A 12,500-nucleotide genomic window follows, 5' to 3' on the forward strand; every position below is an offset into this window, starting at 1 on the left:
TGAAACAAAGGGCGAGAAACAGTGGGCGAGAAACATTGGGGCTGAAACAGAGGGGCTGAAACAGAGGGGCTGAAACAGAGGGGCTGATACAGAGGGCGAGAAACAGACGGGCTGAAACAGAGGGCGAAAAACAGAGGGTCTGAAACAGAGGGGCTGAAACAAAGAGCGCGAAACAGAGGGGCTGAAACAGAGGGCGAGAAACAGAGGGGCTGAAACAGAGGGCGTGAAAGAGTGGGCGAGAAACATTGGGGCTGAAACAGAGGGGCTGAAACAGAGGGGCTGATACAGAGGGCGAGAAACAGAGGGGCTGAAACAGAGGGCGAAAAACAGAGGGTGAGAAACAGAGTGCGAGAAACAGAGGGGCTGAAACAGAAGGGCTGAAACAGAGGGGCTGAAACAGAGGTGCAGATTCAGAGGGGCTGAATCAGAGAGGCTGAAACAGAGGGGCTGAATCAGAGGGGCTGAAACTGATGTCGAGAAACAGAGGGGCTGAAAATGAGGGGCTGACAAAGAGGGCGAGAAACAGGGGGGCTGAAACAGTGGGGCTGAAACAGAGGGGCTGAAACAGAGGGGCTAAAACAGAGGGGCTGAAAAAGCGGGCGAGAAACAGAGGGGCTGAAGCAGAGGGCGAGAAACAGAGGGGTTGAAACAGAGGGCGAGAATCAGAGGGGCTGAAACAGAGGGCGAGAAACAGAGTGTGAGAAACAGAGGGCGAGAAACAGAGGGGCTGAAACAGATGGGCTGAAACAGAGGGGCTGAATCAGAGGGGCTGATTCAGAGGGGCTGAAACAGAGGGGCTGAATCAGCGGGGCTGATTCAGAGGGGCTGAAACAGAGGGGCTGAATCAGCGGGGCTGAAACAGAGGGCGAGAAACAGAGGGGCTGAAACAGAGGGCGAGAAACAGAGGGGTTGAAACAGAGAGCGAGAAACAGAGGGGCTGAAACAGAGGGGCTGAAAAAGAGGGGCTGAAACAGAGGGCGAGAAACAGAGGGGCTGAAACAGAGGGCGAGAAACAGAGGGGCGGGAAACAGAGGGGCGGGAAACAGAGGGGCTGAAACAGAGGGGCTGAAACAGAGTGGCATAATCAGAGGGGCTGATTCAGAGGGGCTGAAACAGAGGGGCTGAATCAGCGGGGCTGAAACAGAGGACGAGAAACAGAGGTGCTGAAACAGAGGGCGAAAAACAGAGGGTGAGAAACAGAGTGCGAGAAACAGAGGGGCTGAAACAGAAGGGCTGAAACAGAGGGGCTGAAACAGAGGTGCAGATTCAGAGGGGCTGAATCAGAGAGGCTGAAACAGAGGGGCTGAATCAGCGGGGCTGAAACAGAGGGCGAGAAACTGAGGGGCTGGAACAGAGGGCGTGAAACGGAGGGGCAGAAACAGAGGGCGAGAAACAGAGGGTCTGAAACAGAGGGGCTGAAACAAAGAGCGCGAAACAGAGGGGCTGAAACAGAGGGCGAAAAACAGAGGGGCTGAAACAGAGGGCGAGAAACAGTGGGCGAGTAACATTGGGGCTGAAACAGAGAGGCTGAAACAGAGGGGCTGAAACAGAGGGGCTGATACAGAGGGCGAGAAACAGACGGGCTGAAACAGAGGGCGAAAAACAGAGGGGCAGAAACAGAGGGCGAGAAACAGAGGGTCTGAAACAGAGGGGCTGAAACAAAGAGCGCGAAACAGAGGGGCTGAAACAGAGGGCGAGAAACAGAGGGGCTGAAACAGAGGGCGTGAAAGAGTGGGCGAGAAACATTGGGGCTGAAACAGAGGGGCTGAAACAGAGGGGCTGAAACAGAGGGGCTGATACAGAGGGCGAGAAACAGAGGGGCTGAAACAGAGGGCGAAAAACAGAGGGTGAGAAACAGAGTGCGAGAAACAGAGGGGCTGAAACAGAAGGGCTGAAACAGAGGGGCTGAAACAGAGGTGCAGATTCAGAGGGGCTGAATCAGAGAGGCTGAAACAGAGGGGCTGAATCAGAGGGGCTGAAACTGATGTCGAGAAACAGAGGGGCTGAAAATGAGGGGCTGACAAAGAGGGCGAGAAACAGGGGGGCTGAAACAGTGGGGCTGAAACAGAGGGGCTGAAACAGAGGGGCTAAAACAAAGGGGCTGAAACAGCGGGCGAGAAACAGAGGGGCTGAAGCAGAGGGCGAGAAACAGAGGGGTTGAAACAGAGGGCGAGAATCAGAGGGGCTGAAACAGAGGGCGAGAAACAGAGTGTGAGAAACAGAGGGCGAGAAACAGAGGGGCTGAAACAGATGGGCTGAAACAGAGGGGCTGAATCAGAGGGGCTGATTCAGAGGGGCTGAAACAGAGGGGCTGAAACAGAGGGGCTGAAACAGAGGGCCTGAAACAGAGGGCGTGAAACAGAGGGGCTGAAACAGAGGGCGAGAAACAGAGGGGCTGAAACAGAGGGCGAGAAACAGAGGGGCTGAAACAGAGGGCGAGAAACAGAGGGTGAGAAACAGAGGGTGAGAAACAGAGGGGATGATACAGAGGGGCTGAAACAGAGGAGCTGAAACAGAGGGGCTGAATCAGAGGGCGAGAAACAGAGGGGCCGAAACAGAGGGGCTGAAACAGAGGGGCTGAATCGGAGGGGCTGAAACAGAGGGCGAGAAACAGGGTGACTGAAACAGAGGGCGAGAAACAGAGGGGCTGAAACAGAGGGCGAGAAACAGAGGGGCTGAAACAGAGGGGCTAAAACAGAGGGGCTTAAACAGAGGGCGAGAAACAGAGGGGCTGAAACAGAGGGCGAGAAACAGAGTTCGAGAAACAGAGGGACTTAAACAGAGGGGCTGAAACAGAGGGGCTGAAACAGAGGGCGAGAAACAGAGGGGCTGAAACAGAGGGCGAGAAACAGAGGGGCTGAAACAGAGGGCGAGAAACAGAGGGGCTGAAACAGAGTGGCTGAAACAGAGGGCGAGAAACAGAGTTCGAGAAACAGAGGGACTTAAACAGAGGGGCTGAAACAGAGGGGCTGAAACAGAGGGCGAGAAACAGAGGGGCTGAAACAGAGTTCGAGAAACAGAGGGACTTAAACAGAGGGGCTGAAACAGAGGGGCTGAAACAGAGGGCGAGAAACAGAGGGGCTGAAACAGAGGGCGAGAAACAGAGGGGCTGAAACAGAGGGCGAGAAACAGAGGGGCTGAAACAGAGTGGCTGAAACAGAGGGCGAGAAACAGAGTTCGAGAAACAGAGGGACTTAAACAGAGGGGCTGAAACAGAGGGGCTGAAACAGAGGGCGAGAAACAGAGGGGCTGAAACAGATGGCGAGAAACAGAGGGTCTGAAACAGAGGGCGAGAAACAGAGGGGCTGAAACAGAGGGCGAGAAACAGAGGGGCGGAAACAGAGGGTGAGAAACAGAGGGGCTGAAACAGAGGGGCTGAAACAGAGGGGCTGAAACAGAGGGTGAGAAATAGATGGTCTGAAACAGACGGCGAGAAACAGAGGGGCTGAAACAGAGGGCGAGAAACAGACGGGCTGTATCAGAGGGGCTGAAACAGATGGCGAGAAACAGAGTGGCTGAAACAGAGGGCGAGAAACAGAGGGGCTGAAACAGAGGTGCTGAAACAGAGGGTGAGAAACAGAGGGGCTGAAACAGAGGGTGAGAAACAGAGGGGCTGAAACAGAGGGGCTGAAATAGAGGGGCTGATTCAGAGGGGCTGAAACAGAGGGGCTGAATCAGCGGGGCTGAAACAGAGGGCGAGAAACAGAGGGGCTGGAACAGAGGGCGTGAAACAGAGGGGCAGAAACAGAGGGCGAGAAACAGAGGGTCTGAAACAGAGGGGCTGAAACAAAGAGCGCGAAACAGAGGGGCTGAAACAGAGGGCGAAAAACAGAGGGGCTGAAACAAAGGGCGAGAAACAGTGGGCGAGAAACATTGGGGCTGAAACAGAGGGGCTGAAACAGAGGGGCTGAAACAGAGGGGCTGATACAGAGGGCGAGAAACAGACGGGCTGAAACAGAGGGCGAAAAACAGAGGGTCTGAAACAGAGGGGCTGAAACAAAGAGCGCGAAACAGAGGGGCTGAAACAGAGGGCGAGAAACAGAGGGGCTGAAACAGAGGGCGTGAAAGAGTGGGCGAGAAACATTGGGGCTGAAACAGAGGGGCTGAAACAGAGGGGCTGAAACAGAGGGGCTGATACAGAGGGCGAGAAACAGAGGGGCTGAAACAGAGGGCGAAAAACAGAGGGTGAGAAACAGAGTGCGAGAAACAGAGGGGCTGAAACAGAAGGGCTGAAACAGAGGGGCTGAAACAGAGGTGCAGATTCAGAGGGGCTGAATCAGAGAGGCTGAAACAGAGGGGCTGAATCAGAGGGGCTGAAACTGATGTCGAGAAACAGAGGGGCTGAAAATGAGGGGCTGACAAAGAGGGCGAGAAACAGGGGGGCTGAAACAGTGGGGCTGAAACAGAGGGGCTGAAACAGAGGGGCTAAAACAGAGGGGCTGAAACAGCGGGCGAGAAACAGAGGGGCTGAAGCAGAGGGCGAGAAACAGAGGGGCTGAAACAGAGGGCGAGAATCAGAGGGGCTGAAACAGAGGGCGAGAAACAGAGTGTGAGAAACAGAGGGCGAGAAACAGAGGGGCTGAAACAGATGGGCTGAAACAGAGGGGCTGAATCAGAGGGGCTGATTCAGAGGGGCTGAAACAGAGGGGCTGAATCAGCGGGGCTGATTCAGAGGGGCTGAAACAGAGGGGCTGAATCAGCGGGGCTGAAACAGAGGGCGAGAAACAGAGGGGCTGAAACAGAGGGCGAGAAACAGAGGGGTTGAAACAGAGAGCGAGAAACAGAGGGGCTGAAACAGAGGGGCTGAAAAAGAGGGGCTGAAACAGAGGGCGAGAAACAGAGGGGCTGAAACAGAGGGCGAGAAACAGAGGGGCGGGAAACAGAGGGGCGGGAAACAGAGGGGCTGAAACAGAGGGGCTGAAACAGAGTGGCATAATCAGAGGGGCTGATTCAGAGGGGCTGAAACAGAGGGGCTGAATCAGCGGGGCTGAAACAGAGGACGAGAAACAGAGGTGCTGAAACAGAGGGCGAAAAACAGAGGGTGAGAAACAGAGTGCGAGAAACAGAGGGGCTGAAACAGAAGGGCTGAAACAGAGGGGCTGAAACAGAGGTGCAGATTCAGAGGGGCTGAATCAGAGAGGCTGAAACAGAGGGGCTGAATCAGCGGGGCTGAAACAGAGGGCGAGAAACTGAGGGGCTGGAACAGAGGGCGTGAAACGGAGGGGCAGAAACAGAGGGCGAGAAACAGAGGGTCTGAAACAGAGGGGCTGAAACAAAGAGCGCGAAACAGAGGGGCTGAAACAGAGGGCGAAAAACAGAGGGGCTGAAACAGAGGGCGAGAAACAGTGGGCGAGTAACATTGGGGCTGAAACAGAGAGGCTGAAACAGAGGGGCTGAAACAGAGGGGCTGATACAGAGGGCGAGAAACAGACGGGCTGAAACAGAGGGCGAAAAACAGAGGGGCAGAAACAGAGGGCGAGAAACAGAGGGTCTGAAACAGAGGGGCTGAAACAAAGAGCGCGAAACAGAGGGGCTGAAACAGAGGGCGAGAAACAGAGGGGCTGAAACAGAGGGCGTGAAAGAGTGGGCGAGAAACATTGGGGCTGAAACAGAGGGGCTGAAACAGAGGGGCTGAAACAGAGGGGCTGATACAGAGGGCGAGAAACAGAGGGGCTGAAACAGAGGGCGAAAAACAGAGGGTGAGAAACAGAGTGCGAGAAACAGAGGGGCTGAAACAGAAGGGCTGAAACAGAGGGGCTGAAACAGAGGTGCAGATTCAGAGGGGCTGAATCAGAGAGGCTGAAACAGAGGGGCTGAATCAGAGGGGCTGAAACTGATGTCGAGAAACAGAGGGGCTGAAAATGAGGGGCTGACAAAGAGGGCGAGAAACAGGGGGGCTGAAACAGTGGGGCTGAAACAGAGGGGCTGAAACAGAGGGGCTAAAACAAAGGGGCTGAAACAGCGGGCGAGAAACAGAGGGGCTGAAGCAGAGGGCGAGAAACAGAGGGGTTGAAACAGAGGGCGAGAATCAGAGGGGCTGAAACAGAGGGCGAGAAACAGAGTGTGAGAAACAGAGGGCGAGAAACAGAGGGGCTGAAACAGATGGGCTGAAACAGAGGGGCTGAATCAGAGGGGCTGATTCAGAGGGGCTGAAACAGAGGGGCTGAAACAGAGGGGCTGAAACAGAGGGCCTGAAACAGAGGGCGTGAAACAGAGGGGCTGAAACAGAGGGCGAGAAACAGAGGGGTTGAAACAGAGAGCGAGAAACAGAGGGGCTGAAACAGAGGGCGAGAAACAGAGGGGCTGAAACAGAGGGGCGGGAAACAGAGGGGCTGAAACAGAGGGGCTGAAACAGAGTGGCATAATCAGAGGGGCTGATTCAGAGGGGCTGAAACAGAGGGGCTGAATCAGCGGGGCTGAAACAGAGGACGAGAAACAGAGGTGCTGAAACAGAGGGCGAGAAACAGAGGGGCTGAAACAGAGGGTGAGAAACAGAGGGGCTGAAACAGAGGGCGAGAAACAGAGGGGCTGAAACAGAGGGCGAGAAACAGAGGGTGAGAAACAGAGGGTGAGAAACAGAGGGGATGATACAGAGGGGCTGAAACAGAGGAGCTGAAACAGAGGGGCTGAATCAGAGGGCGAGAAACAGAGGGGCCGAAACAGAGGGGCTGAAACAGAGGGGCTGAATCGGAGGGGCTGAAACAGAGGGCGAGAAACAGGGTGACTGAAACAGAGGGCGAGAAACAGAGGGGCTGAAACAGAGGGCGAGAAACAGAGGGGCTGAAACAGAGGGGCTAAAACAGAGGGGCTTAAACAGAGGGCGAGAAACAGAGGGGCTGAAACAGAGGGCGAGAAACAGAGTTCGAGAAACAGAGGGACTTAAACAGAGGGGCTGAAACAGAGGGGCTGAAACAGAGGGCGAGAAACAGAGGGGCTGAAACAGAGGGCGAGAAACAGAGGGGCTGAAACAGAGGGCGAGAAACAGAGGGGCTGAAACAGAGTGGCTGAAACAGAGGGCGAGAAACAGAGTTCGAGAAACAGAGGGACTTAAACAGAGGGGCTGAAACAGAGGGGCTGAAACAGAGGGCGAGAAACAGAGGGGCTGAAACAGAGTTCGAGAAACAGAGGGACTTAAACAGAGGGGCTGAAACAGAGGGGCTGAAACAGAGGGCGAGAAACAGAGGGGCTGAAACAGAGGGCGAGAAACAGAGGGGCTGAAACAGAGGGCGAGAAACAGAGGGGCTGAAACAGAGTGGCTGAAACAGAGGGCGAGAAACAGAGTTCGAGAAACAGAGGGACTTAAACAGAGGGGCTGAAACAGAGGGGCTGAAACAGAGGGCGAGAAACAGAGGGGCTGAAACAGATGGCGAGAAACAGAGGGTCTGAAACAGAGGGCGAGAAACAGAGGGGCTGAAACAGAGGGCGAGAAACAGAGGGGCGGAAACAGAGGGTGAGAAACAGAGGGGCTGAAACAGAGGGGCTGAAACAGAGGGGCTGAAACAGAGGGTGAGAAATAGATTGTCTGAAACAGACGGCGAGAAACAGAGGGGCTGAAACAGAGGGCGAGAAACAGACGGGCTGTATCAGAGGGGCTGAAACAGATGGCGAGAAACAGAGTGGCTGAAACAGAGGGCGAGAAACAGAGGGGCTGAAACAGAGGTGCTGAAACAGAGGGTGAGAAACAGAGGGGCTGAAACAGAGGGTGAGAAACAGAGGGGCTGAAACAGAGGGGCTGAAATAGAGGGGCTGATTCAGAGGGGCTGAAACAGAGGGGCTGAATCAGCGGGGCTGAAACAGAGGGCGAGAAACAGAGGGGCTGGAACAGAGGGCGTGAAACAGAGGGGCAGAAACAGAGGGCGAGAAACAGAGGGTCTGAAACAGAGGGGCTGAAACAAAGAGCGCGAAACAGAGGGGCTGAAACAGAGGGCGAAAAACAGAGGGGCTGAAACAAAGGGCGAGAAACAGTGGGCGAGAAACATTGGGGCTGAAACAGAGGGGCTGAAACAGAGGGGCTGAAACAGAGGGGCTGATACAGAGGGCGAGAAACAGACGGGCTGAAACAGAGGGCGAAAAACAGAGGGTCTGAAACAGAGGGGCTGAAACAAAGAGCGCGAAACAGAGGGGCTGAAACAGAGGGCGAGAAACAGAGGGGCTGAAACAGAGGGCGTGAAAGAGTGGGCGAGAAACATTGGGGCTGAAACAGAGGGGCTGAAACAGAGGGGCTGAAACAGAGGGGCTGATACAGAGGGCGAGAAACAGAGGGGCTGAAACAGAGGGCGAAAAACAGAGGGTGAGAAACAGAGTGCGAGAAACAGAGGGGCTGAAACAGAAGGGCTGAAACAGAGGGGCTGAAACAGAGGTGCAGATTCAGAGGGGCTGAATCAGAGAGGCTGAAACAGAGGGGCTGAATCAGAGGGGCTGAAACTGATGTCGAGAAACAGAGGGGCTGAAAATGAGGGGCTGACAAAGAGGGCGAGAAACAGGGGGGCTGAAACAGTGGGGCTGAAACAGAGGGGCTGAAACAGAGGGGCTAAAACAGAGGGGCTGAAACAGCGGGCGAGAAACAGAGGGGCTGAAGCAGAGGGCGAGAAACAGAGGGGCTGAAACAGAGGGCGAGAATCAGAGGGGCTGAAACAGAGGGCGAGAAACAGAGTGTGAGAAACAGAGGGCGAGAAACAGAGGGGCTGAAACAGATGGGCTGAAACAGAGGGGCTGAATCAGAGGGGCTGATTCAGAGGGGCTGAAACAGAGGGGCTGAATCAGCGGGGCTGATTCAGAGGGGCTGAAACAGAGGGGCTGAATCAGCGGGGCTGAAACAGAGGGCGAGAAACAGAGGGGCTGAAACAGAGGGCGAGAAACAGAGGGGTTGAAACAGAGAGCGAGAAACAGAGGGGCTGAAACAGAGGGGCTGAAAAAGAGGGGCTGAAACAGAGGGCGAGAAACAGAGGGGCTGAAACAGAGGGCGAGAAACAGAGGGGCGGGAAACAGAGGGGCGGGAAACAGAGGGGCTGAAACAGAGGGGCTGAAACAGAGTGGCATAATCAGAGGGGCTGATTCAGAGGGGCTGAAACAGAGGGGCTGAATCAGCGGGGCTGAAACAGAGGACGAGAAACAGAGGTGCTGAAACAGAGGGCGAAAAACAGAGGGTGAGAAACAGAGTGCGAGAAACAGAGGGGCTGAAACAGAAGGGCTGAAACAGAGGGGCTGAAACAGAGGTGCAGATTCAGAGGGGCTGAATCAGAGAGGCTGAAACAGAGGGGCTGAATCAGCGGGGCTGAAACAGAGGGCGAGAAACTGAGGGGCTGGAACAGAGGGCGTGAAACGGAGGGGCAGAAACAGAGGGCGAGAAACAGAGGGTCTGAAACAGAGGGGCTGAAACAAAGAGCGCGAAACAGAGGGGCTGAAACAGAGGGCGAAAAACAGAGGGGCTGAAACAGAGGGCGAGAAACAGTGGGCGAGTAACATTGGGGCTGAAACAGAGAGGCTGAAACAGAGGGGCTGAAACAGAGGGGCTGATACAGAGGGCGAGAAACAGACGGGCTGAAACAGAGGGCGAAAAACAGAGGGGCAGAAACAGAGGGCGAGAAACAGAGGGTCTGAAACAGAGGGGCTGAAACAAAGAGCGCGAAACAGAGGGGCTGAAACAGAGGGCGAGAAACAGAGGGGCTGAAACAGAGGGCGTGAAAGAGTGGTCGAGAAACATTGGGGCTGAAACAGAGGGGCTGAAACAGAGGGGCTGAAACAGAGGGGCTGATACAGAGGGCGAGAAACAGAGGGGCTGAAACAGAGGGCGAAAAACAGAGGGTGAGAAACAGAGTGCGAGAAACAGAGGGGCTGAAACAGAAGGGCTGAAACAGAGGGGCTGAAACAGAGGTGCAGATTCAGAGGGGCTGAATCAGAGAGGCTGAAACAGAGGGGCTGAATCAGAGGGGCTGAAACTGATGTCGAGAAACAGAGGGGCTGAAAATGAGGGGCTGACAAAGAGGGCGAGAAACAGGGGGGCTGAAACAGTGGGGCTGAAACAGAGGGGCTGAAACAGAGGGGCTAAAACAAAGGGGCTGAAACAGCGGGCGAGAAACAGAGGGGCTGAAGCAGAGGGCGAGAAACAGAGGGGTTGAAACAGAGGGCGAGAATCAGAGGGGCTGAAACAGAGGGCGAGAAACAGAGTGTGAGAAACAGAGGGCGAGAAACAGAGGGGCTGAAACAGATGGGCTGAAACAGAGGGGCTGAATCAGAGGGGCTGATTCAGAGGGGCTGAAACAGAGGGGCTGAATCAGCTGGGCTGAATCAGCGGGGCTGAAACAGAGGGCGAGAAACAGAGGGGCTGAAACAGAGGGCGAGAAACAGAGGGGCTGAAACAGAGGGTGAGAAACAGAGGGGCTGAAACAGAGGGCGAGAAACAGAGGGGCTGAAACAGAGGGCGAGAAACAGAGGGTGAGAAACAGAGGGTGAGAAACAGAGGGGATGATACAGAGGGGCTGAAACAGAGGAGCTGAAACAGAGGGGCTGAATCAGAGGGCGAGAAACAGAGGGGCCGAAACAGAGGGGCTGAAACAGAGGGGCTGAATCGGAGGGGCTGAAACAGAGGGCGAGAAACAGGGTGACTGAAACAGAGGGCGAGAAACAGAGGGGCTGAAACAGAGGGCGAGAAACAGAGGGGCTGAAACAGAGGGGCTAAAACAGAGGGGCTTAAACAGAGGGCGAGAAACAGAGGGGCTGAAACAAAGGGCGAGAAACAGAGTTCGAGAAACAGAGGGACTTAAACAGAGGGGCTGAAACAGAGGGGCTGAAACAGAGGGCGAGAAACAGAGGGGCTGAAACAGAGGGCGAGAAACAGAGGGGCTGAAACAGAGGGCGAGAAACAGAGGGGCTGAAACAGAGTGGTTGAAACAGAGGGCGAGAAACAGAGTTCGAGAAACAGAGGGACTTAAACAGAGGGGCTGAAACAGAGGGGCTGAAACAGAGGGCGAGAAACAGAGGGGCTGAAACAGAGTTCGAGAAACAGAGGGACTTAAACAGAGGGGCTGAAACAGAGGGGCTGAAACAGAGGGCGAGAAATAGAGGGGCTGAAACAGAGGGCGAGAAACAGAGGGGCTGAAACAGAGGGCGAGAAACAGAGGGGCTGAAACAGAGTGGCTGAAACAGAGGGCGAGAAACAGAGTTCGAGAAACAGAGGGACTTAAACAGAGGGGCTGAAACAGAGGGGCTGAAACAGAGGGCGAGAAACAGAGGGGCTGAAACAGATGGCGAGAAACAGAGGGTCTGAAACAGAGGGCGAGAAACAGAGGGGCTGAAACAGAGGGCGAGAAACAGAGGGGCGGAAACAGAGGGTGAGAAACAGAGGGGCTGAAACAGAGGGGCTGAAACAGAGGGGCTGAAACAGAGGGTGAGAAATAGATGGTCTGAAACAGACGGCGAGAAACAGAGGGGCTGAAACAGAGGGCGAGAAACAGACGGGCTGTATCAGAGGGGCTGAAACAGATGGCGAGAAACAGAGTGGCTGAAACAGAGGGCGAGAAACAGAGGGGCTGAAACAGAGGTGCTGAAACAGAGGGTGAGAAACAGAGGGGCTGAAACAGAGGGTGAGAAACAGAGGGGCTGAAACAGAGGGGCTGAAATAGAGGGGCTGATTCAGAGGGGCTGAAACAGAGGGGCTGAATCAGCGGGGCTGAAACAGAGGGCGAGAAACAGAGGGGCTGGAACAGAGGGCGTGAAACAGAGGGGCAGAAACAGAGGGCGAGAAACAGAGGGTCTGAAACAGAGGGGCTGAAACAAAGAGCGCGAAACAGAGGGGCTGAAACAGAGGGCGAAAAACAGAGGGGCTGAAACAGAGGGCGAGAAACAGTGGGCGAGAAACATTGGGGCTGAAACAGAGGGGCTGAATCAGAGGGGCTGAAACAGAGGGGCTGATACAGAGGGCGAGAAACAGACGGGCTGAAACAGAGGGCGAAAAACAGAGGGTCTGAAACAGAGGGGCTGAAACAAAGAGCGCGAAACAGAGGGGCTGAAACAGAGGGCGAGAAACAGAGGGGCTGAAACAGAGGGCGTGAAAGAGTGGGCGAGAAACATTGGGGCTGAAACAGAGGGGCTGAAACAGAGGGGCTGAAACAGAGGGGCTGATACAGAGGGCGAGAAACAGAGGGGCTGAAACAGAGGGCGAAAAACAGAGGGTGAGAAACAGAGTGCGAGAAACAGAGGGGCTGAAACAGAAGGGCTGAAACAGAGGGGCTGAAACAGAGGTGCAGATTCAGAGGGGCTGAATCAGAGAGGCTGAAACAGAGGGGCTGAATCAGAGGGGCTGAAACTGATGTCGTGAAACAGAGGGGCTGAAAATGAGGGGCTGACAAAGAGGGCGAGAAACAGGGGGGCTGAAACAGTGGGGCTGAAACAGAGGGGCTGAAACAGAGGGGCTAAAACAGAGGGGCTGAAACAGCGGGCGAGAAACAGAGGGGCTGAAGCAGAGGGCGAGAAACAGAGGGGCTGAAACAGAGGGCGAGAAT

This window comes from Chiloscyllium punctatum, unplaced genomic scaffold, assembly GCF_047496795.1.
Source record: "Chiloscyllium punctatum isolate Juve2018m unplaced genomic scaffold, sChiPun1.3 scaffold_57, whole genome shotgun sequence".
Classification (NCBI taxonomy): domain Eukaryota; kingdom Metazoa; phylum Chordata; class Chondrichthyes; order Orectolobiformes; family Hemiscylliidae; genus Chiloscyllium; species Chiloscyllium punctatum.